Source organism: Dendrobates tinctorius, unplaced genomic scaffold (genome assembly GCF_039654945.1).
Source record: "Dendrobates tinctorius isolate UK_male_01 unplaced genomic scaffold, ASM3965494v1 ptg000098l, whole genome shotgun sequence".
Classification (NCBI taxonomy): Eukaryota; Metazoa; Chordata; class Amphibia; order Anura; family Dendrobatidae; genus Dendrobates; species Dendrobates tinctorius.
Genome location: NW_027361766.1, coordinates 23267448 through 23291999, shown reverse-complemented (window position 1 = coordinate 23291999; position 24552 = coordinate 23267448). Strand labels below are relative to the sequence as shown.

Here is a 24552-nt window from a genome sequence, read left to right as displayed (position 1 = left end):
TCTGGAAAAAGGAATCCCCAAAAACCAGTGGAGGAATTGCATTTTTTTTCACATTGCACCCCGCATCTTTCGGTATATTATATTGTAAAATGAAAAGTATTATTTAAAAGGGGGGAAAAAAAAGCCTTAAATCTGAGAGAGAGAGAAAAAAAGTGAAGAAGAGGGAAGGGTTGGGTGGGATCAAAGTGCGAACCTGAAAAATGGCTGGGTCCTGAAGGGGTTAAAGAGACCATTATACTGGACAGTTCCTGCTGTTTTACCAGTTTATAGGCAGCGCCTGCAGAGGTCACTTTACTGCTCAGATGATGAGGTGGTCCCCTGCCTCCCCGAAGTGACGGTCACGATCCCGTGTCACACCTCCTCCCACACAGGTCTCCGTGTACTCTACCCTCCCTGATCGGCACTGCGCATGCGCCGCACTCTGAGATTTGAAAGTGCGGCAGAGTCCGGGCAGAGTAGGAGCCGAGCTGTCGCCTGGGACACGTCCGGGGGGCGCAGGTGCAGCCAGGTGAGACATTTCATTCTAGGGTGCGACATTCTCCGTGCCAGCCCCTCTATGGAAGCTGCCGCATGCTCCGAGACCCCCGACCCGCCGGGCACTGGGGAGCAGAGGAGTCCCGGTCATGTCAGTCCCTGCTCCTCACGGTGCCCACCCTGTCTGTTCTATTTCCCTCTGACCTGTGACTCGCACCCAATGACCACTTATGATGCGATTTTGTCATTTTTTCCCACCTCCTGAAACTGAACTTCCCTGCTCCAAAATTAACTCTTCCCTGTCAGTGACTTCTTTCTAAGCAAATATATTAAATATTTATTGTTTTTTGTTTCTTACTGTATCAGAAATTAAAAACAAAATTAGATCAGCTATGATTCTTAGCCCCCTTTTTATTTCATGTTAATCGTGCTCCCATTCTATGTATACGGGACATATATGGGTTTTTGTCGCAGGGGACAGAGTTACCGTGCGGTATGATACATATTTTTATTTGGTTTAGTTTATTTATGAATCATAAATTTTTTTTTTTATTGCGCACTGCCCAACTTTTGGGGGCATTTCAGCAGATTTTTTTTTATTGCCAATTTCTCCTATTACTTGGGTATCAGACCCACCTAGGACATTTGGAAGTGTCATCCATGGACCTGCCAGGAGTCAGAAGACATTCCAGAAGTAGTTAAAGCGTCATCAGTGTCAGATTAATGGGGCGCCCCCAACAATCAGCTGGTGCAGAGCAGATGTAAGCAGGGCGCTGTTCATCGTGTAGTGGCCCGGCTACTATTCAGCTGAATAGGAGATAAATTACATTTCTCGGCAGGGACCAATACATAGTTCACGTTATTTCTTTTTCCTGAGACCTCAGTTGCTTTATGATACAACAATGTAGCTTGGTGGAAACCTCATCCACCCATAATAAGGTCTTGTGCAGATGACTGTAATAATTGGATGAGTGCTATCCGTCATGTTATGCTATGGGGCCATGCACATGTCAAGTTTTTTTCCAATCCTGGAAAAAAAAAAAATCTCTTGAATTGGATCTGATATTCAGATCACACTTGGACGTGCAATTCTATTAGCTCGTGGAAAACATCAGACTGCTCTTGGATGACATCTGAGTGCAGTCCGATTTCCACAGAATGGAGAAGATGGAGATTTTTTCTCCATCGGAGAGAGACTCGGATCACACCATGCTTAAACTCAGATCCGAGTGGGATTAGCATATTTGACCCAATTTTCTTGGATGAGAAAATTTAAAGTCCTCTGCACTTATCTTAAGTCAGTGGACTAAAAAAGAAAAAGAATCAAGCTAGAAGTGTTATTGGGAGAATACAGAAGGGTGTACAGTCATAATTGTAGCTCCTGGGGGGTTGTTGCAATATTACTCGAGTCCTGAATGTCAAAGATGACTAAATATGTAGAGATACTGCCGTAAGGGTGTATTACTGCTATAGGAGCCATTTTCCCAATAGATGGAGCACTAATTACCATGATGGGGAACTCTATTATTTCATTATTTTCCATTATTTTGATGGAAGGAAAATAATTGGAATAAACATTAAAGGCTGAAATTGCCTTATAAAACCCATTCCCTTGCTACCGTTCCAAACACTTTTCTGTTCTCCCACTGGCATCTACTTCTTATTCCCTCTTGACACAGAGAAAACTATTACAGAGCCAATGATTGGCCGCAGCGGTCAGCCACTTCAGGCAGTGATTGGCTGCAGCGGTCCTTCCATGACTGTTGCGGCATGAAGTATATAACCTGGTGGGAGACTGACCACGTCAGAAGGAGAGCAGCAGGGGGTGTTGAGGGGAGCCTTGCCTCACTTATTGATTTCTAGGGGCTTTATTATTTATTTATGCATAACAATAGGGGCCTCTTATTTTTTAACCCATTCTGAGCCTTTGGGAATTTTTTTGTTGTGTTGCCTACATCACGTTATACCGTGCATAGATCCTTAATGCTTGGCATCGTAACTTGTAGATCAAATATCCTGTAATTCTACCTATATACCGGTAGCTAATGAATACTTCACAAGCTCGCTGTATAGTCCTTTCACTTCTTATCTCAAAGGAAATCACAATTCCTGCGGTGCGCGAATGGCGTAATAAACAGCGCATTCTTTATATGTGTATGTGTGCTGCTCTGGGTGGTTTACCTGCTCGACGTATGGAGATGGGTAAACGCAGACTGGCGACCCTTCTGTCCTGTTAGATGCCATCTTACCACACTTGTGAAATTGCTGCAGCCTTGTAGCCAGCAAGTAGCGATAACAGCCGCACATGTCTCTTCACAATGCTGCCATAAACATTTTACTGGTAATTAGTGAAGATCTGAAACTTGTTAAAGTGCCCTGAAACCACATTCTCCGCGTAGCAGACAGGTTCCTAGATACGGATGTAACATGGCGTAGGGTTGTGCCCGCGGGCGAGGTACTCATCTCTGCACCCCAGCACGTTATATGACGGTGGGGGTCCTGGCTGGGTGGTGGGCTTGTCCTGTGATGGCGCTATGCTCTTGCAGGCCACATCTATGTTGTTGGTTGGCCCGGAACAGAGGTTTGACAGTTCAGTGACGGAGACCACCAGTAAAAAATAGATCTTTTTACTCAACATTAACTTGGTGGGGATTATATACAGTAGATAGCGGTCACACAACTGGATGAACGAAGACGGGGGATCTCCACACACAGTTTCAGTTCCTTCTTCTCTACTTGCTTCTCCTCTATCTTCACTGTTCCTCTCTAAGTCTCCACAACCCAGCTCAGTACTACAGTCCAGTTTGTAAGAGTCCAACACACGTGGTCAAAATTGTTTTTACCCCTCGTTTAATGACAGAAAAACCCACAATGGTGACAGAAATAACTTGAATCTGACAAAAGTAATAAATCAAAAATCTATGAGAATGAACAAATTAAAGTCAGACATTGCTTTTCAGCCATGCTTCCACAGAATTTAAAAAAAATAAAACTCATGAAATAGGCCTGGACAGAAATGATGGTAGCCTTAACTTATTATTTTGCTGCACAACATTTGGAGGCAATCACTGCAATCAAACGATTCCTGTAACTGTCAATGAGACTTCTGCACCTCTCGACAGGTATCTTGGCCCACTCCTCAAGAGAAAACTGCTCCAGTTGTCTCGTGTTTGAAGGTTGCCTTTTCCAGACGGCATGTTTCAGCTCTTTCCAAAGATGCTCAATAGGATTTAGGTCAGGGCTCATAGAAGGCCACTTCAGAATAGTCCAATGTTTTCCTCTTAGCCATTCTTGGATGTTTTTAGCTATAGGTTTTGGGTCATTATACTGTTGCAAGATCCATGACCTGCGACTGACATCAAGCTTCCTGACAATGGGAAGCACATTACTCTCTAGAATGCCTTGATAATCTTGAGATTTCATTGTACCCTGCACAGATTCTAGACACCCTGTGCCAGATGCAACAAAGCAGACCCAGAACATAACAGAGCCTCCTCCGTGTTTCACAGTAGGGACAGTGTTCTTTTCTTGATATGCTTCATTTTTCCATCTGAGAACATACAGCTGATGTGCCTTGCCAAAAAGTTCCATTTTTGTCTCATCTGTCCATAGGACATTTTCCCAGAAGCATAGTGTCTTGTGAACATGTAGTTAGGCAAATTCCAGTCTGGCTTTTTTATGATTTTTTTCAACAATGGTGTCCTCCTTGGTCGTCTCCCATGAAGTCCACTTTGGCTCATACAACAACGGATGGTGCGATCTGACACTGATGTTCCTTGAGCTTGAAGTTCACCTTTAATCTGTCTAGAAGTTTTTCTGGGCTCTTTTGTTACCATTCGTATTATCCGTCTCTTTGATTTGTCATCAATTTTCCTCCCTCGGCCAAGTCCAGGGAGGTTGGCTACAGTCCCATAGAGCTTAGATTTCTGAATAATATGTACAATGGTAGTCACAGGAACATCAAGCTGCTTGGAGATGGTCTGATAACTTTTACCTTTAACATGTTTGTCTATAATTTTCTTTCTAATCTCCTGAGATGACTCTTTCCTTCGTTTCCTCTGGACCATGTTGAGTGTGATACACACCATATCACCAAACAGCACAGTATCTGTAGCCCACTATACAGGCCCACTCACTGATTCCAAGATTGTAGACACCTGTGATACTATTTAGTGGGCACACCTTGATTTAACATGTCCCTTTTGTCACATTATTTTCACGGGTACCATCATTTCTGTCCAGGCCTATTTCATAAGTTTTATTTTTTTTTATATTCTGTGGAAGCATGGTTGAAAAGCAATGTCTGACTTTCATTTGTTCATTTTCATAGATTTTTGATTTATTATTACTTTTGTCAGATTCAAGTTATTTCTGTGACCATTGTGGGGTTTTTCTGTCATTAAATTTTAATCACGTATGAATGTTTATTTATTTTACTCACTTATACAGCGCCATTATTTCCACAGCGCTTGAAAGACTTTATTGGCACTGTCCCCATTGGGGGGCTCACAGTGTTCCCCCCTAGGGAACTATATTGCCAGTATGGTCGGTACTTATCTCTTTGTCTCTGAAGCTCTGGAACTCCCACCTGGGGCACTGTCTTCATCTTACATACTCTTTCCTGTTTAGGCCCGTTACCTCTGTGAGTTATAAACTCTATGCTGTACTATTAGGCATCCTGACCCTGGACCCATCTCTGATTGATCACCCTGTTCCTTCAATCACTTCTTTTCTACTTCTCTGTTCAGAATCTTGCTATCCTCTGTCTTCTCTCTTAGGGACACCCATGTCATTCAGCACTGTTCAAATTAGATCTTAGGTCTTTTCTCTACACACACTGGGCCCTTTCTGCTGTTCTGACAGGAAACTGTCTCCCTCCCTTCAGCGTAGCCCCCTCCCACTCTGGGCTAGTCCCAACCATTAAATTCCTACTGTCAAACTACACTCATCATTAACTCCATTAACGCATAGCACAATTCACATTACACATTATAACAGCACTTGTACTTCAAGGGGGGAGACGCAGGCAATATGTCCATCTCATTACACGGACATGTCTTTTAAAATGACGGTGATTATATACGGTAATTTATATTGCTTTTCTAATCAAGGATTATCATATGAAAATGCAGTGACCTACATAGCTTACCTCATCAATGCATTCCACTGCTTATCTCACATCTTATATCATAGTCCAGGGCCACATCCACAGATCTGCAGGGTTCACAGCAGTACTTGCTTTCTTTCAGTGTCAAGTTTTGACATGCTGCTGATTTTAAAGGCAATTGGCCTCCTGGTTTTGCAATGTTAGCCGAGAAATACATGATGTAGGGACAGCGACCGTGATTCTAGGGATGCATCACTTTCTTGAATGCTTGGTGTAGTTTTGATAAAATCCCTATTTTATCTGCTGCAGGTATACCAGATCTCTGAATGCTGAGCCCTGTATAACCCTGCCCCCACCACTGATTGGTAGCTTTCTGTGTGCACTGTGCATAGACAGAATGCTGCCAATCAGTGGTCGCGGCTAAGTTTCATAGTGCGGAAGGACTACATGGCATGAGACAACTAGTCCTTTGGCCATAATCCTCTGCTGATAAAACACTGATTTTATTCAAACAATAACATACAGCCCAGTAAGTGACACATCACTGGAATCAGGGTTTCTTCCCCTACATCATGCTATAACCAGATTACATAACAAAAACCCATTGATAGGTTCCATTTAAATCCACAACAAAGGTCAATTTTGTAAAATTTCAACTACAAAGTTACTATTAAAATACAGTGGCGGGTATTCTGCACTGAGATTTTGGCCAGAAAACCTGCAGTGTATCAGTTCTGTGTGATGTACACTCATGATGCCTTTCCATGTAGCAGTAGTGCACCATTGCAGCTAAGATCCATGCAGTACATGGGATTTACCAGGAATTCATGTGTCCTGATACTGGACAGCCCCGTCTCCTGCCTGGCATCTGTCATACCCTGTGAGTATCGGCTATTTTACACAGCGGTAACTGCTGCATTTGGAGCTAGCTAGGATCACTATAGTTTATCCACAGCATGTAAGAGGATAGACAGTGGGGAAGCCCTCTCTGTAACTCCAATGGGACCTATTCGACACTATCAGGGAAATCCAATGTAATGACATCTGGAGCACTAGAAGGGGGCCGATGTGGAAGTTTCCCATGATTTCCATGTAGACCCCTTATATTGCAGTCTAAGGTACAGCCCACACAGTGCCAGTGAGTGATGGTACCCATTTGCTTTACTGCTTAGTGTGGAGGTATTATTAATAGGACCATGTTCAGCTCCTCTGCAGATGCTCCTCTTGTGTTCTCTTCATGAATAAGTTCATATCCAGCCATATGATCAAGTAGTCGTTCTGAATTGTCTATGACATATTACTGTCACTCTTTAGTCTCCTCCCAGCTGCGGAAGACATACAGTGTATTGTATAGTTTGTTTGGCATTATAGGAGGAACAAAGTACCTGCACAAAATATTGGATGTTACAGGAAATTGAAACAACACCATTAAAAGAATTTGCATAAACGGTCCAACTGAGGGGTATTTGCTGATCAGTGAAGGTCTCCTTGAACCTGCACTGATAGTGTCAACGGACCTGTCTGCATGGAGCAGAGGTCAAGCATGCACACCTCTGCTTCATTCATTGGCTATAAAACTGTCAGAAATAACCACACCATGTACTTGGCTTTCTCATTACAGTCCCACAGACAATGAATGGGACTGTTGGTCAACCATGGATAGGCGATACCTTATAAATTGGGCACAAACCCTTTAGGTCAGTGGCCTAAAGCATTATGGAAGGACTACAATGTACCACTGGGTCACAGCCATAATGCACTCACCTGTTTATGTGGCGCCCCTGAGGCTCAGTCGCCACAGAGGTACTGCACCTCCTCCTGAGGTGTGGTGCCCCACCATCCAGGTAAGTTGGAGGCTCCTGACCACGCTCCAACACTCGCACCCCACACAACACGGTAGTTCAGCAAAGCCACATTGCGGCTCCTTGCTTAGAGAGTAGCAAAGCACCTTTGGTGGTTCCCTGCTTGGAACACGAAACGTGCTGGGAGGCGGGTGGAGTTTAGAATACATAAAAGAGCGGGAAGGTTTAGGATTACATGTCAGTCTGAGAGAGGAAGCCACTCAGAGGAGTGAGGAAAGAAGATCCCTGGAAGAGGGATGGAGGAAGGAGGTGCTGCAGCAGATCTCAGTGACCTGGGTCTGCTGGCACGGGAAAGGAAAGAAGGAGAAAGACATTGAACTGAAACCTGATCTTCCATAAGGGAGAGAGATTAGAACGTAAAGAATGAGTAAAAGGGAACAGAGAGGACGTGGGTTAGAGGAAGAGCCCTGCCTAGAAGTTCTAAGCGCAAGGCCAGGGCCCGGTCCCCGAGGTTGTATGGACACTAATGGTTCTGCAGCAGACACCGGTGGAGTAGTGGGCTGTAAATGCACTACTCCCATCTAAGACTTGGGGGCACAACAGCAACTTAGATAGTGAGCCGGGACTCAGGAGTAGAGAGTCCCCGAAGCAGGCTACAGCTGTCTGCCATACAAGTAGAGTTCTTGGGAACATCAGTCAGGAGGCACTCCAGTGTAACTCAGTACTGTGAGTACTTCACACTTAAAGGCGCTATAGAGGAGACGTTCAGAAAGGCACATGTTGGCGGAGCGTTGGAAGGGAGCATTCCATCTTGCCTGGAGGTTGACTGAGTCCCTGACCCGGAGGACACGGCTCGGAGGCAGGCACCTGTGTGTACTTCAGACTGTGAGTAAAGCTTTGGAACTGCAAGCCCTGGTGTCCTCCATTCATTCTTGCGCCAACGCATCCAACCCCGCTACATCTGGGTACCAGCTTCTTCACCGCTTGTGCCTCTCCTCTTCCCCCACATCTACACTGACCTGGGGCTACAGCTCCACCTGTGGGGAGCTTCACCATCTTAGCTGCAACACACCACCAGCCCCAGAGGATCTGCATGCAGCGTCAGCCTAACATCTCACTTGCCGAACACCACAGGTGGCGTCACGAACTATTCATTCAAACCATTACATTCCCCCCCATTACTTGGGCGCCCAGGGCCACGGACCGGGTCCCCGCTGCTGTGACACATCCCGCTGATACCGGCCCGGTACAGAGTACCCCACAGCCCTGGGAGGGCGACCCATTTGCACTAGTGGTCCCCAGCCTTTCTGACCTTGAGGTCCACATTCACCTCTGACAGAGGATTGCGAGCCACATTCATCTCTGAGAGAAGGTCGTGAGCCGCATTTAGCTCTGAGATAGGGTCGTGAGCCACATTCTGCTCAGAGAGGGTCGTGAGCCACATTCTGCTCAGAGAGGGTCGTGAGCCACATTCTGCTCAGAGAGGGTCGTGAGCCACATTCTGCTCAGAGAGGGTCGTGAGCCACATTCTGCTCAGAGAGGGTCGTGAGCCACATTCTGCTCAGAGAGGGTCGTGAGCCACATTCTGCTCAGAGAGGATCGTGAGCCACATTCTGCTCAGAGAGGATCGTGAGCCACATTCTGCTCAGAGAGGATCGTGAGCCACATTCTGCTCAGAGAGGATCGTGAGCCACATTCTGCTCAGAGAGGATCGTGAGCCACATTCTGCTCAGAGAGGATCGTGAGCCACATTCTGCTCAGAGAGGATCGTGAGCCACATTCTGCTCAGAGAGGATCGTGAGCCACATTCTGCTCAGAGAGGATCGTGAGCCACATTCAGCTCTGAGAGAGGGTCTTGAGCCACATTCAGCTTTGAGATAGGATCGTGAGCCACATAAAGGTCTGAGAGAGGGTCGTGAGCCACATAAAGCTCTGAGAGGCTTTTGAGCAACATAAAGCTCTAAGAGAGGGTCGTGAGCCACATTCAGCTGTGAGAGGGTCGTGAGCCACATTAAGCTCTGAGAGAGGGTCGTGAGTCACATTCAGCTGTGAGAGAGGGTCATGAACCACATTCAGCTCTGAGAGAGGGTACTAGCAACATTCAGCTCTGAGAGAGGGTCACAGCCACACTAGGCTCTGAGAGAGGGCTGTGAGCCACATAAAGCTCTGAGAGAGGGTCATGAGCCTTATTAAGCTCTGAGAGAGGGCCGTGAGCCACATTCTGCTCTGAGAGAGGGCCGTGAGCCACATTCTGCTCTGAGAGAGGGTCACGAGCCACATTCAGCTCCTGCCCCCCTCACAGTAGTGGCAACCGACACAGTATACGAAAATCCAGGGGTTCCCACAATACCCCCATTCAGTATTCTCCCATTAAGCAGTCCCACCACACCGCAGCATAGAGCTTCAAGCTGTAAGACCAGAATCTGTGCGTCCACATCTGCTATTCGGTGCAGGGCTACTCACGATATGTGCTCTTCATACCTGTTTGCTAGACTTGGAGCTAATGCACCAAGCTGGGAGACAGACGCAAGCCACAATTCATGGGATTGCTTGGGGACCCCTGCACTAGATAATACCTGTTATGTGAAACTAAGGAATAGACTCCTTGTTGTGTGATGCGTGACGCATGAAGGGATAAAGTGCATACTCCATCTGATGCTGTAACGTAAGGAGAAGAATTAAATATTATCAGTTAAAAAAAGGAACTTCTGTTTATGAAAGCAATAAACTGTGGCATGTGAAATTCTGCCTCTTATTTACGTATATTACAACGTGTGACATCACTGAAAAGGGAGAATGTAATGTTATTGGTGCACTCGCCCTACGTGCTAGGGATAAATGTCAGGGGATGGGTTTTCTGACCATGTGTTATATGGTACATGTATATCCTTGATAGGAGATGGCAGTTGGAGCTGATAAGATTCTGTGTAGATGGAAGGATGCAGTTGATACAGGCAGAGATCCTTCTCCCCTCCTATCTGCATAGAATCTTATCAGCACCAACCGTCATCTCCTATCTCAGTAATGGGAAAGTCTGTCTTCACTAAATACACATTTTACCTCAGAATTTAGAATTTTGATAATGACTGATTCTGGCAGAGAAAGAAGCAAATCTATCTGAGATCTAGCACAAAGTTTCTTATTTTCATGTGTACTATTGATTTATGAAGTAAAAATTTCAATGACGGCTACACTTTGAACACGGGGAAAAGTCACCCACTCAGAATGCCTCATATAAACCTCTCTTTAGGGGACACTTCAATTTAGTAAATGTGACTGAGTTTTTTGCAGACAGTCAGCAATTTATGGAGAGTTGGTAAGCCTGTACTAGAGTTGCCTGTTCTCATGTATAGTGTTGGGCAAAATCCGAAGTGGCATCACAAAAAAACATTAGACGGGACTCATCACTAGATTTTTGCAGAAGATGCCAACACCATTGTGTATGTGTCATGGTGTTCTGGCTGTAAGTACACCCATTCTTTCTTGATTGATTTCCCTTTTGGCAGAGCCAGGTGACTTCACATGCACAATGGGATATTAGTACTTAAACAGGATTTTAAGTGACCAGTTTCTGCTCTTATTTTATTTCTACTTCTCCCTGAGAACTCTATTTTTTTTTAATCCATTGATGTATGTCTTTTTTATAAAGAGCTAATTTTTGTGGTCTTACAGGAGGGCGGGGCTCACAGGATCCTCTGGGGTGTGTCTGAACACTGATTTGCATAATTACTTTGTGAGCCACACTCACTTCGGAAAGACCATAAAAATTAGACCTAATTAAATAGGCCAATATTTCTGGAACTGTAAGGTAAAAAACAAACAAACACAAAAACCAGTATACTCAGGGGAGCTGTGGTAATAAAATTAGAGCAAAAACTGGCTATTTTTCACTTGGCGACACGCACTCTTTAAAAGCAGCTGTCTTTAGTGAAGGGATGGCCATCATCAGACCATGCCTTTTAGTGAATAAAGGCAGCAGATGTGAAGATAAGTATCAATATACCCCGATACTGTCACATCGTCACTGGGCTGATTTATAGAAGAACAACTGAAAATGACAGAGAGCCGGATCTATCACAGGGCAGACATCAAAAGCACTGGTCGGTTCAGTCATAATGTCTATCATTTTACCGGAGAAAAATCATGCTGCATGCGGTCTCAAACGTAGATACAAGCACAGGTTTATAAATGTACTAGATGGTGGCCCGATTCTATCGCATCGGGTATTCTAGAGTCTCTGTTAAAATGAAAACTAGTGATATACTCGCCTCCCGACGGCCCTGGACTCTTTCTCTCCTCTCACCACGCTCCCGGCATCTTCCGGTCCCAGTAATGCTTTGCGTGAAACACCGCTGATGACGTCGCGCTCTCACGAGAGTGACGTCATCTCCGGCCCTTCTCGCTAAGCATTACTGGGACCGGAAGAGCGTGGTGAGAGGTGGGACAGAGTCTGGGGGCCGTAGGAAGGTGAGTATATAACTAAACTATTTTTTATTTTAACAGAGACTCTAGAATACCCGATGCGATCGAATCGGGCCACCATCTAGTGTATTATACTCCTGTTACACCCGGAGCTGCTGTCACTGTTCTGCTGTTACCTAATGTATTGTACTCCAGTTACAGGCAGAGCTGCAGTCACTGTTCTGCTGTTACCTAATGTATTGTACTCCAGTTACACCCAGAGCTTCTGTCACTGTTCTGCTCTTACCTAATGTATTATACTCCTGTTACAGCCAGAGCTGCAGTCACTGTTCAGATCTTACCTAATGTATTGTACTCGTTACACCCAGAGCTTCTGTCACTGTTCTGCTCTTACCTAATGTATTATACTCCTGTTACAGCCAGAGCTGCAGTCACTGTTCAGATCTTACCTAATGTATTGTACTCCAGTTACACCCAGAGCTGCTGTTACCTAATGCATTGTACGCAAGTTACACCCAGAGATGCAGTCACCATTCTGCTCTTACCTAATGTATTATACTCCTGTTACACCCAGAGCTGCTGTCACTGTTCAGATCTTACCTATTGTATTGTACTCCAGTTACACCCAGAGCTGCAGTCACTTTTCTGCTGTTACCTAATGTATTGTACTCCAGAATATGTACAGGACTCCTGTGTAATGAGCGACGCAGCAGTGATGCCTTTAACGGCTGTAATGTGCCTGTACAATAAGCAATGCGGCCGTGTTGCCGCGGCGACTAAGCAACTGTCGCTGATTGGTCGCGGCAGTTAGGCCGCGACCAATCAGCGAGGCGGGATTTCCATGACAGACAGAATTAGACAATTATATAGTAGATATGAAAGAAGTAGTGTTACAAAAGGGTTGTTAATATTCCAATGCAAATAGACATCTGAAAACACACAATCTACCACAGGGGTCCCCAACCTGTGGGCTGGGAGCCACACATGGCTTGCAGGCCCAAGATGTATGGCTGTCGACTGTCTGCCAGCTTGGTGGAATAGTACCAGGCTACATATAACGGGATGGAAACAGAAGAGGAAGGCCCTAATGGTCAGGAGTGGGGGATGGGACTCTCCTGACACCAACCTGTGCCTGTCGCTAAGCTTCCCTAACGGCCTATGCAGGTCCTTTCCCCCATCGCCGTCACATGCCTAGTCCCTGACTGTCCCCTCAACTAATCCTGGCTAGTGCACTGGCCGACAAGGACGCAAGCCTCGCCACTGCAGATGATAACACACATGAGAGGAGACAAACGGGACAGACAAAAAGGATAATGCTCAGCTCAAGCTCTGTTGCTAAGGTCCACAGCAGCAGAGAAAACGGCAGCAGGATAACAGATCTCCATCAGTGTCAAAACCACGTCACAGGCGAGCTCCACACCCCTAGCTGATCTGCATAGAGCAAAAACTCGATAACCGACGATCAGCTGATGGGTCATGTGACTATTTAAAGGAAGGTGGGAGTAGTTACCAACATCAGCTGACCAGCCTGCAAGAAACTGCCAGCAAGAGACTGACATTGACTCTTGTTGGACCAAAGGAAAAAAACCACAGCATTTAAATTCCAGCCGACCCAGAGCTGCCACGGATCCCATAATGATTCATGACACAGGTCTAGGACGCCACTGTGACTAGCAGGTCTCCAGATGGTAACTTTGATAAGTAGTTGTGCACAGAAGAGCAGATCTGGATGCACATATACTGGTGGGAAGGGGTGTGATGAATATGGTAAGCTGGAGGTGAGATGATACTGCCCATTAGAGCTCGCTCACACGAGCGTATACAAGTGCTATCTAATGTTTATCGGCTAGCACTTGGATCAATCTGCGCCGCAGTACTGATCAGCGTTTTATTTTTCATACCGACTCGGCATGATAAAAATTTGCAGCATGCTGCTATTTGCAGTGGCTCACACCCATTCAAGTCTATGGGTGCCTGGAAATCATCAGACTGCACTCGGATAACATTAGACTGCAGTCCGATTTCTGCGGACTCACACAGTGGAAAAGATGGACCTTATGAGGAAACCAAAAGATCTTTTCACCTGACGAATGATCAATTTGCTTGTTCGTTGGGAGATCGCCAGCCTGTTTACACTGCTCGGTTATCGGAAACATGTGTTCCTTGATCCCTATAATCAGGCAGTGTGATTCTGCCCTTGCTATTATAGAAGTCAGATCATTGAGTCACACAGAAAGCTTGTTACAGTAACTAAATACTGTGACATAAAAAAAACTGTGAAAACTTGTAACAATGCAACAATGGATGTCAAATGTCTACACACCCTTATTGAAAATGGAAGCGTTAATGACATCAAGCAAAAATCAGTCATGGTTGACCTTTTGTATAGTATAAAGTAATCTGTAAAAAAAAACAAAAAAAAAACCACACACGAGGCAACAGGTATTTCTTGAAAAGACAAACCTACAGTATTTTGCTTGCATAAGTATGTGTACCTAACCCATTGTCACACCACATTTTGGTGTAAGTTTAACCCCTTAACTCCGCAAGCCTGTTTGCACCTTCATGACCAGGTCAAATTTTACAATTCTGACCAGTGTCACTTTACGTGGTATTAACTCTGGAACGCTTCAAAGGATCCCACTGATTGCGAGATTTTTTTTCTCCTGACTTATTGTACGTCATGATAGTGGTAACATTTCTTTTATATGACTTGCATTTATTTGTGGAAAAAAAAAGAAGTTTGGCGAAAATTTTGGAAATTTTGTAACTTTCAAAATTGTAATTTTTATAACCTTAAGGATCAGGAATGGCTCAGTATTTGCACCAAATCTGCATCTGAGGTCACTGACAGGTCACCTGCGTTTTTGATGCGTTTTTTCCGCATGCGTTTCTGATGTGATTTTTCATTGTATGCGTTTCTTTTGTCACTTAAAATAAAGCTAATTGAAAGTTTTTTTTTCCTTCTGGGAAGGAAAAAAAAGTGATTTCCTGTTTGCAGATATATTGGGGTATGTGCACACAGTCAGTAAACGCTGTGGGTTGGACGCTGCGTACTTCCACAGCGTGAAACCCGCAGTGGCCAGATGTTACAGCATAGTGGATGGGATTTCAAAAAATCCCATGCCCACTATTGCTTCACTGATGCCCGCGGCTCACCCGCAGAGACGGACATGCGGTGCGTCTTTCCAGACCGCAGCATGTCAATTTATATGTAAACTAGCTGAAGAGCCCGGCGCTGCTCGGGCAGAGTAACTAACTGTGGATAGTTATAACAAATTATAATTATCCTCCATCCCATAGTCCCGTGCCCATATACCCGTCATACATATTCTCCATCCCACAGTCCCATGCCCATATACCCATCATACATATTCGCCATCCCATAGTCCAGTGCCCATTATACCTATCACACATCCTTCATCTCATAGTCCCATGCCCATATACCCATCATACATATCCTCCATCCCATAGTCCCGTGCCCATATACCCATCACACATATTCTCCATCCCATAGGCCTGTGCCCATATACCCATCACACATATTCTCCATCCCATAGGCCTGTGCCCATATACCCATCATACATATCCACCATCCCATAGGCCTGTGCCCATATACCCATCATACATATCCACCATCCCATAGGCCTGTGCCCATATACCCATCATACATATCCTCCATCCCATAGTCGAGTGCCCATATACCCATCACACATCCTTCATCTCATAGTCCCATGCCCATATACCCATCATACATATCCTCCATCCCATAGTCCCGTTCCCATATACCCATCATACATATCCGCCATCCCATAATCCCGTGCCCATATACCCGTCATACATATCCTCCATCCCATAGTCCAGTGCCCATATACCCATCACAAATCCTCCATCCCATAGTCAACCATTATGACATCATAATGAGCGGCGGGGCTTGCAACCTATGATGACATCAGCATCACCATGGCAACCATTATGACATCATAATGAGGGGTGGGACTTGACACATACATACACACACACACTTTTTCCCCATTATGTAGATAGGGGCAAAATTGTTTGGTGAATTGGAACGCGTGGGGTTAAAATTTCGCCTCACAACATAGGCTAGGACGCTCTCGGGGTCCAGACATGTGACTGTGACAAATTTTGTGGCTGTAGCTGTGACGGTGCGGGTGCCAATCCCGGACATACATACATACATACATACACACATGAGCTTTATATAATAGATTACCCATACACTTTCATTAGATGCAGTAAAACCACATTATCTTCCTAGTCACTTGCATATTAAGTGTGGGAACGCAGCTTACTACGTATGTGAACTAATTTACATAATGGTGATTTTTGCGACACAGCTGGACGTACATGACACAGGAAGTGGAGGAAAGCACAGAGAGAGGTCCCCTCCTTTTTAATAAATCTAATATATAAAGCTCAATGTGGGTGTGTATGTATGTGTGTATGTATTTATGTATTGGCATCCGCACCGTCGCAGCTACAGCCACAAAATTTGGCACAGTCACACGTCTGGACCCCGAGAGCGTCATAGGCTATGTTGTGAGGCGAAATTTTAACCCCGCCGTGCCAATTCACCAAACAATTTTGCCCCTATCTACATAATGGGGTAAGAGTGAAAGGAAAAGTGTTGGAGGCAAATTGACAGCTGCCAGATGTGAACAAGGGAGACTTAAAGAATGAGAGCGATGGCGCCAAAGAGTATATACCGTACAGTTGCTAAGGTGGGGCCCTGACATGGGATACTCACCACACGGGGATATGAACACACACACAAAATGCGCCACACACTACCACGTGCTTCAACACATATACCACCCTCGGCACACATTTCACCACACATACACCAACCTCGCCACATAAAAGTCGAAACACAAAAGTCGCCACTCAAAACTCGCCACGCTGTCCCAGAGCTGTTTAAAAGATGAAAAATGAGCTGTGATTGGTTGCTATCAGCAACAGTTTTCTTTGTAGACAGTTGTGGTAACTGAGGCCTATTATTATCATTTCTATGGTGTTGTCGTCCTTCTGTAAAGCTGGAAATAACACAATTTATTACCGTGCCAACGCAGACCACCCTCTGACACAGATTGCAGGGGGAGCCCAGTATCACACAGGATAGGATTAGATACACGGCTCAGCAGTCAGTATCACACAGGATAGGATTAGATACACGACTCAGCAGACAGTATCACACAGGAGAGGATTAGACACATGGCTCAGCAGGCAGTATCACACAGGATAGGATTAGATACACAGCTCAGCAGTCAGTATCACACAGGATAGGATTAGATACGCAGCTCAGCAGTCAGTATCACACAGGATAGGATTAGATACACAGCTCAGCAGTCAGTATCACACAGGATAGGATTAGATACACAGCTCAGCAGTTAGTATCACACAGGATAGGATTAGATACGCAGCTCAGCAGTCAGTATCACACAGGATAGGATTAGATACGCAGCTCAGCAGACAGTATCACACAGGAGAGGATTAGACACATGGCTCAGCAGGCAGTATCACACAGGATAGGATTAGATACACAGCTCAGCAGTCAGTATCACACAGGATAGGATTAGATACGCAGCTCAGCAGACAGTATCACACAGAATAGTATTAGCTACACGGCTCAGCATACAGTATCACACAGAATAGGATCAGATACATGGCTCAGCAGTCAGTATCACACAGGATAGGATTAGATGCACGGTTTTTATGTGCAATATAATCATTATAATTTGTTATAACTAACCACAGTTGGTTACTATGCCCAGGCAACGCCGGGCTCTTCAGCTAGTAATTTTATAAAAATGGCGCATATTTGTTAACCAGCTAGAGTGAAGCAGATTACTGGGGCTGGTATTTCAGGCTTGTAAGGAACCAATATCCATGAACCTTACCAGCCTGACAGTACCAGGCTGCAGCAGTCTGCTTACCTTGGATGGCTAGCAAAAATAGTGGGATCCCCTCCAAAACAAATAGCGTGGTGTCTCCTATTTTTGTTAACCAGCCAAGGAAAAAGCAGACAGCTGTGGCCTGGTATTCTCAGGCTGGCAAGGCCCATTGATTTTTGCCCTCACCAGCCTAAAAATAGCAGCTCGCAGCAGCCCCACAATTAGTGCATCCAAAGATGTACCAATTGTGGCCCTTTACCTGGCTCTTCCCACTTGCCCTGTAATTGTGGCAAGTGGGGTAATATTTGTGGGGTTGATGTCACCTTTGTATTGTCCGGTGACATCAAGCCCATGGCTTAGTAATGGTGAAGTGTCTAAAAGACACCTATCCATTACTAATCCTATAGTTACATGGTAAATAAAGACACAGCCAGAATAAAGTATTTTAATTGAAATTTTGACACCGACTCATTTAATAGATCTTAATTAAACCATACTTACTGCATCACCTATTCCACCGTCGTCCTTGATCTCTTATAAGAGAAAATAAAAAAGCAACAGTATACCATACCTGTCCGCCGAGAAGATATGCATATTGTCCCTCGATGAGTCCAGCTCTGCCAACATCCAGCCTGACATCCAGGCACAGCTGAGTTTGTAGATGACCACCGGAGATAACTGAGTCCACAGTTGTCACCTGCACTGCAGTTCTCTCGATCAGCTGATCGTGAGAACTTGGCAAGTGACCCGTGATAATCCCGTCCCCGGCGGTCACGTACACGGCAGTTCTCGTGGTCAGCTCAGCTCAGCAGTGCAGGGGAGGACACCATGCATTATTATTGTAATGCAAACATTTTTGGATTGCCTCAAGATGTTTACAGGTCATGGCGATGCGGAACACTAGAGTGTTGTATAAAACATCAACACTCTAATACTACCGAAGTTCTGGCTTGTTCATTATCCTCATGTGAAGGACCAGTCCCTAAAACGTCATAATTTCTACCTTGTCTACAGAAGTCCAGTTAGAAAATGATGAAGGGCGGTTTTGTGCCAAAAATTGCTCTGTGTACAAATTTGTTTGGGCCACCATGAGGTTTACAAAATCCTCAGTGAAAAAGTCCATTTCTGCGAGGCCTGTGGTGTTAAATTTGATTGCTGGTTACACTACAAAATCAGGAATCAGTGACTCATAATCTTCAGGGGGTGAGGTCCATATGGGCTCAGTAACGGTGGGCTCTGGTTTAGTTTCAGTTCAGTAAAGAATACTGTAGTTGATGATGATTAATACAGTATATTTTACTGTCCCTAATATAAATTATTTAAAATTCTCTTTTCACCAAAAAACCCCCCAAAAAATGGAGGTTCATTACTGATTTGCATCAGCGATCAGCGAACGACGGCTGTAGGAGGCACAGATGATTCTTTCTTTCTGCGCTGACACTAACTCCATTCAGTAAAAACTACCATGGTAGACCACGATTACTACAGTATATTTTTACTGTTCCTAATCTTAATTTTTTTTTAATCTCTGTGCACAAAAAAAGCCCAACAATCGGAGGTTGATCAGTGATATGTGTCACTGATCAGTGCTCAATGACTGTAGGATGGCCACACAAATGATACTTTTTTCCGCGCTGATACTAACTCAGTTGAGTAAAAAATACCTTACGTAGACAATGATTACTATGGTATATTTTTACTCTTTATTATGTGACACTAATTCTATTCAGTAAAAAATACCGTAGTAGCGGTTGAGTACTCCATTATATTTTTACTGCCCCAATTTAGACCTGTCAACTAATCTAAATGATTTCTTACTAGACTCTTTTTTCACCAAGAAAACAACAGGAGGTGCTCAACCGCTGTAGGACGCATGCAAAGATGTGGTGCAAGAAGTGGCCAAAAAAATTGACATGAAAAAAATTCCCAAAAACGAGCACGGGTGCTAATCCGTGGTGTATGTCTTATTAGTAGGATGCACACACGGAGTGGTGCAATGGGGGTAATAGTGAAAAGTCGTTGAAAACAGCTATCACAGGTGCGGATCAGTGATTTGCGTCACTGATCAACGCTTGACGGCTGCATGCCACATGCATGAAGGCGGTGTAAAGGGTGGGGGGGGTGGACAGGGACAAAAAGTCCTGGAAAACAGTGAGCACGGACCTTGATGCTTGATCAGTGATTTGTTTCACTAATCAGAGCTCAGCGGCTGCAGGACGCACGAAAAAGAAAAAAAACTGGCAAAGATCAGAGAAGGATCAGGAACTCTTCTTTCTTCTTTTCAGCAGGAGCACAGGCAGCAGCAGTATGTGTGTTGGCACTGCAAAGCCCAGCAGAAGAATGAGGAAGTACAGGACGGCCACTGCCAGGTCACACCAATCAGAGCACACAGATGCGATGTGATGGATCTCAACATCGATCTCACTAATCAGAGCCTACCCTGGTGAAGCTGGTGTTGCGAGGCACCAGCCTATGATCGGTGCTCTTACAGCTCTTTTTTTAAAGCTGAGAAATAAAGTATATGATGTAAAAGATACGCAGACGAATTGTTCATATTCAGCTAAAATAAAGTTACTATTTTGTGCCTTTTAGTGACTTTAACAGGGGAAAGCCTCTCCAGGTGCACATTAATTGCCGTCATGGTGGTGCCTCTTATTATGGTGGTTACTTAGTACTCACCTGTTTACACCTGTGCTTTGATTGGAAGTGATAATCAGTGTTTGTTATATAGGCTCTCTCACCAAGCACTCCATCCATCAGCCTCTGGCGGTTTTAATCATAGCAGGATCCTACCTACCAATATAATATAAATGTAGGCTATCAGCCCAGGAGAAGAATCATCTTAGGTTAGGTTCCCAGCAAAGAGGATTGTCTCGTTGTTGGCCGTTGGGCACACATGAATTGGCCAGTTTATACGCTAAGTATATTCGTTTTTTTCCTATTTTCTAGATCAGTAATGCGATATAGTGCTGCAGAATGCATTTTGTTAGGTATACTGTATATGAAGGTGGTGCTTTGAGCCTGGGCCCTATGGCAGCCACTACAGCTGCCTTTGTAGTATATATGGACTTGATCTTAAATATTATTCTTTTCTAAAAGTATGAGTTTAGAAATATATCAGGTTCCGTAGCCAGGTACAATATTTTGTAATCAGGAAATGACATCACTCTAAAAAAGCAAAGTGAACCATAAACACATAATGGCATATCTAATAGGAGATGCAATAGATTGTAGCAGGCAAAGTAATTCACATAGGTTCTTAGACCTGGATGGTCTTAAAGCGAGAAAAAGTGACAGAGAATGGCCATGTACAAAGCCACATAAAGATAAAGGAAGCAAGAGAAACGGTGATGTATGTGGAGGAAGAAATGTAGCTAAGATCTACCAAATTGTATGGCTACATCTTATCAGAGAATTTTAAACAAGACTAGAATGACTGTAAGGAAATAGCAAATAAAGTCTTAAGAGAGAATCTTCTTACTCTGATACAAAAGGTTTCTTTGAATGGTAAGGAAATGCCTCCATATGGACAAAGGAGCCTTTTAGCACACCTCCACATGACTATAAGACAGATCAAGTGTTACATGAAGAACAGCATTCCTGTCCACCCCATCTTCACGTGTTCTTTCTTAAGACAAGCTCCCTGAGCACTATCAACGCACACTTACAGAATACAAAGAAAACAGGTGTCTGTGGCAGTATTTTATTAGCCTGTACTACTAATAGTTGTGGTCTCAGTCTAGTTACGGACGTCATTAAAGAAGGGAATCCCTAATTTTATGTTTCGTAATGCTTCCTAATGCTGCAATTTAGGAAATCGTATTCTCACATGCACAGTTACCTGTGGACAATTATCCATACAGGTTGCTATGATAGACCTTCGGTCTTCTCCCTGGTCTTCAGGGCATTCTAATGTAAGCATTTCTCTAATAAAGTCTCAATGGCTGCAAATGTCTCACATATTGGTTATTTGAAGAGTATCCATTACAGAGGATACATGTAGTAATTCAATAGTTGCTCTGTTCTATACAAATTAAAGGGGTTCTCCAGGAACATTCTTAAAAAAGGTAATTAATATTAAATCGATGGTGGTCAAATTCTTGGCTTTCCAATGATCTTGTTGAGAGCAAGGGGAGCACTAGAAGAGGGGTAGCTGGTGTGTACATTGTGTAGTGGCCGGGAGTGTTCCTACAAGCTCCCGTCCTTACAAGTGGGTGGGAGAGAGCTTGCATTTACATTCATGGCCAAGCTGGTTAACATCTGATGCCACACGAGGCCTCTTTAGTCACCTAGTTGTAGGGTACCAAAAGTTGCTTCATCCTCAATATTGATTATCCAAATAATACGTTTTTAAAGTTAACCTGTTATCAATTTAATGTTTTGGAACTATGAGTAGCATGAATCAGACACTGGCAACAATGGCAACCAAGTACAATAAGTTTTACTCTTGTATGCTGCTGTGTTTTAAACATACTTTAAAATATTTATTATAATTTTCATATTCCGCAGCACTTTACAATTTAGGGTGCTTTTACAAATAAGATAAGACATTACAGAGTAACACATAGTTCAGCACATACCAAGAGGAGTGAGGACTCTGCTCGCAGGCTTACCATTTATGAGGAAACTAGCTGAAGAGCCCGGCGCTGCCCGGGCATAGTAACTAACTACGGTTAGTTATAACAAATTATAATGATTTTATCAATATATATAAAGTTGAGTGTATAGCCCCGCCCACTCCACATAGCCACATTCACTATAACATCCCACATCATCCCATCAGCCAGAGCTACCGGACTACTACCCATAATATCCCACATCATCCCGTCAGCCAGAGCTACCGGACAACTACCACTAATATCCCACATCGTGCCATCAGCCAGAGCCACCGGACTACTACCACTAATATCCCACATCATCCCATCAGCCAGAGCTACCGGACTGCTACCCATAATATCCCACATCATGCCGTCAGCCAGAGCCACTGCAGTACTACTCCTAATATCCCCCATCATTCAATCAGCCAGAGCCACCGGACAACTACCACTAATATCCCACATCATCCCCTCAGCCTGGAGGCAGAACTAGGGCGCTGAGTGGAACGGTCCTAACTTCCATAGTGGGGATCCCTTTAAGAGAGGCCTGGTGTCAGAACCAGAGTGCTGAGTGGATTTGCCCTGACTTCCATACCAATGATCCCTTTCATAGAAGCCTGGGGTGAGAATCAGAGTGCTGAGGGATTTACCCTAACTTTCATACCGGAGATCCCTTTAAGAGAGGCCTGGGGTCAGTACCAAAGCGCAGAGTGGATTTTCCCTCACTTCCATACCGAGGATCCCTTTAAGAGAGCCTGGGATCAGAACCAGAGCGCTGAGTGGATTTGCCCTGACTTGCATACCAGTGATCCCTTTAATAGAACCATGGGGTCAGAATCAGAGCGCCGAGGGATTTGCCCTAACGTCCATGCAGGAGATCCCTTTAAGAGAGCCTGGGGTCAGTACCAGAGTATTTGAAGGCAATTGCCCTGACTTCCATACTGGGGATCCCTTTAAGAGAGGCCTGGGGTCAGAATTAAAGCGCTGGATGGATTTGCCCTGACTTCCATACCGGAGATCCCTTTAAGAAGGGCCTGGGGTCAGTACCAAAGCGCAGAGTTGATTTACCCTAAATTCCATACCAATGATCCCTTTAAGAGACCCTGGGGTCAGAACCACAGAGCTGAGTGGAACGGTCCTAACTTCCATACCGGGGATCCCTTTAAGAGAGGTCTGGGATCAAAACCAAAGCGCTGGATAGATTTGCTCTGACTTCCATACCAATGATCCCTTTAAGATGTGCCTATAGGATGGAGGATGTGTGATGGTATATGGGCATAGGAGGGGGGATTCATTTCTGTCATGTGCTCTGTGCTTTCAGGGGGGCAGACAATGGCTGGGAGCTTATGTTCCCGAAGATGCTATATTTCTCCCACCATGTCAGTGTCTGCTGAGGTGTTGTCAAGTGGGAAAACTGTTGGTCATCGCAACCAATCACAGTTCAGCTTCTTTTAACCAGCTCTGGTGAAATGAGAGATGCTTAGTGATTGTTTGCAAGGAAAACTGTTGCTCATAGCAACCTGTCACAGCTCAGCTTCTTTTGAACAGCTCCGGTGAAATGAAAGATGCTTCGTGATTGGTTGGTGATACACACACACACGCACACACACACACATTCATTTTTATATATAGAGATAGAGGGGACACAAAAGGAAAAAATAAAGTGCTTGTGATGTACAGTCCAGCCATCATTATAATAAATAGGGGCATTCAAATACCATTGAATGAGCCGGTCACCAGCCAGTATCTGTAAAAGTATTGATACAAAGTGCATGGAAGGGAGATCAGGAAATAATTAGTTAGATTAGTGAGGTGAGGTTTTAGGACAATCTAAACAAATGTGTTTTTAGGGCATGCTTGAAACTGTGAATACTGGGAATTAACCGGATTGTCTGGGGTAACGCATTTCAGTAAACTGGCACAGCACGAGAAAAGTCCTGAAGACGGGAATGAGAGGATCGGATCGTAGACAATGTTAGTCTTAGCTCAGTAGCGGAATGGGTAGGGTGGCAGACAAAAATGAGGGAGGAGATGTAGGGCGATGCAGAACTGTGGAGAGCTTTGTGGGTAAGAGTTATAAGTTTATATTAGACTCTGTAGCGAATGAATGGGCAACCAGTGCAAAGGCTGGCACAGAGTGGCAGCATCAGCATTAGCCAATGAGGGACTGTATGTCTTGGTTGACCAACCCAAAGTCATGTCTCTTGCCAACTTCTTCCCAGTTTGCTGCTGTTGAC

The 24552-nt window shown here is 44.6% G+C and overlaps 1 protein-coding gene across 2 annotated transcripts in view; it reads left to right on the top strand.

The window, feature by feature from the left end:
- The first annotated feature begins 398 nt into the window (after positions 1-398).
- SLC45A3 (solute carrier family 45 member 3) overlaps positions 399-24552 on the top strand; it is a 51517-nt gene continuing 27363 nt past the window's right edge. For both annotated transcript variants that reach the window (XR_012234416.1, XM_073587227.1), the window contains exon 1: positions 399-508. The gene's annotated coding sequence lies outside the window, so the exon portion shown is untranslated. The remainder of the gene's footprint in view (positions 509-24552) is intronic.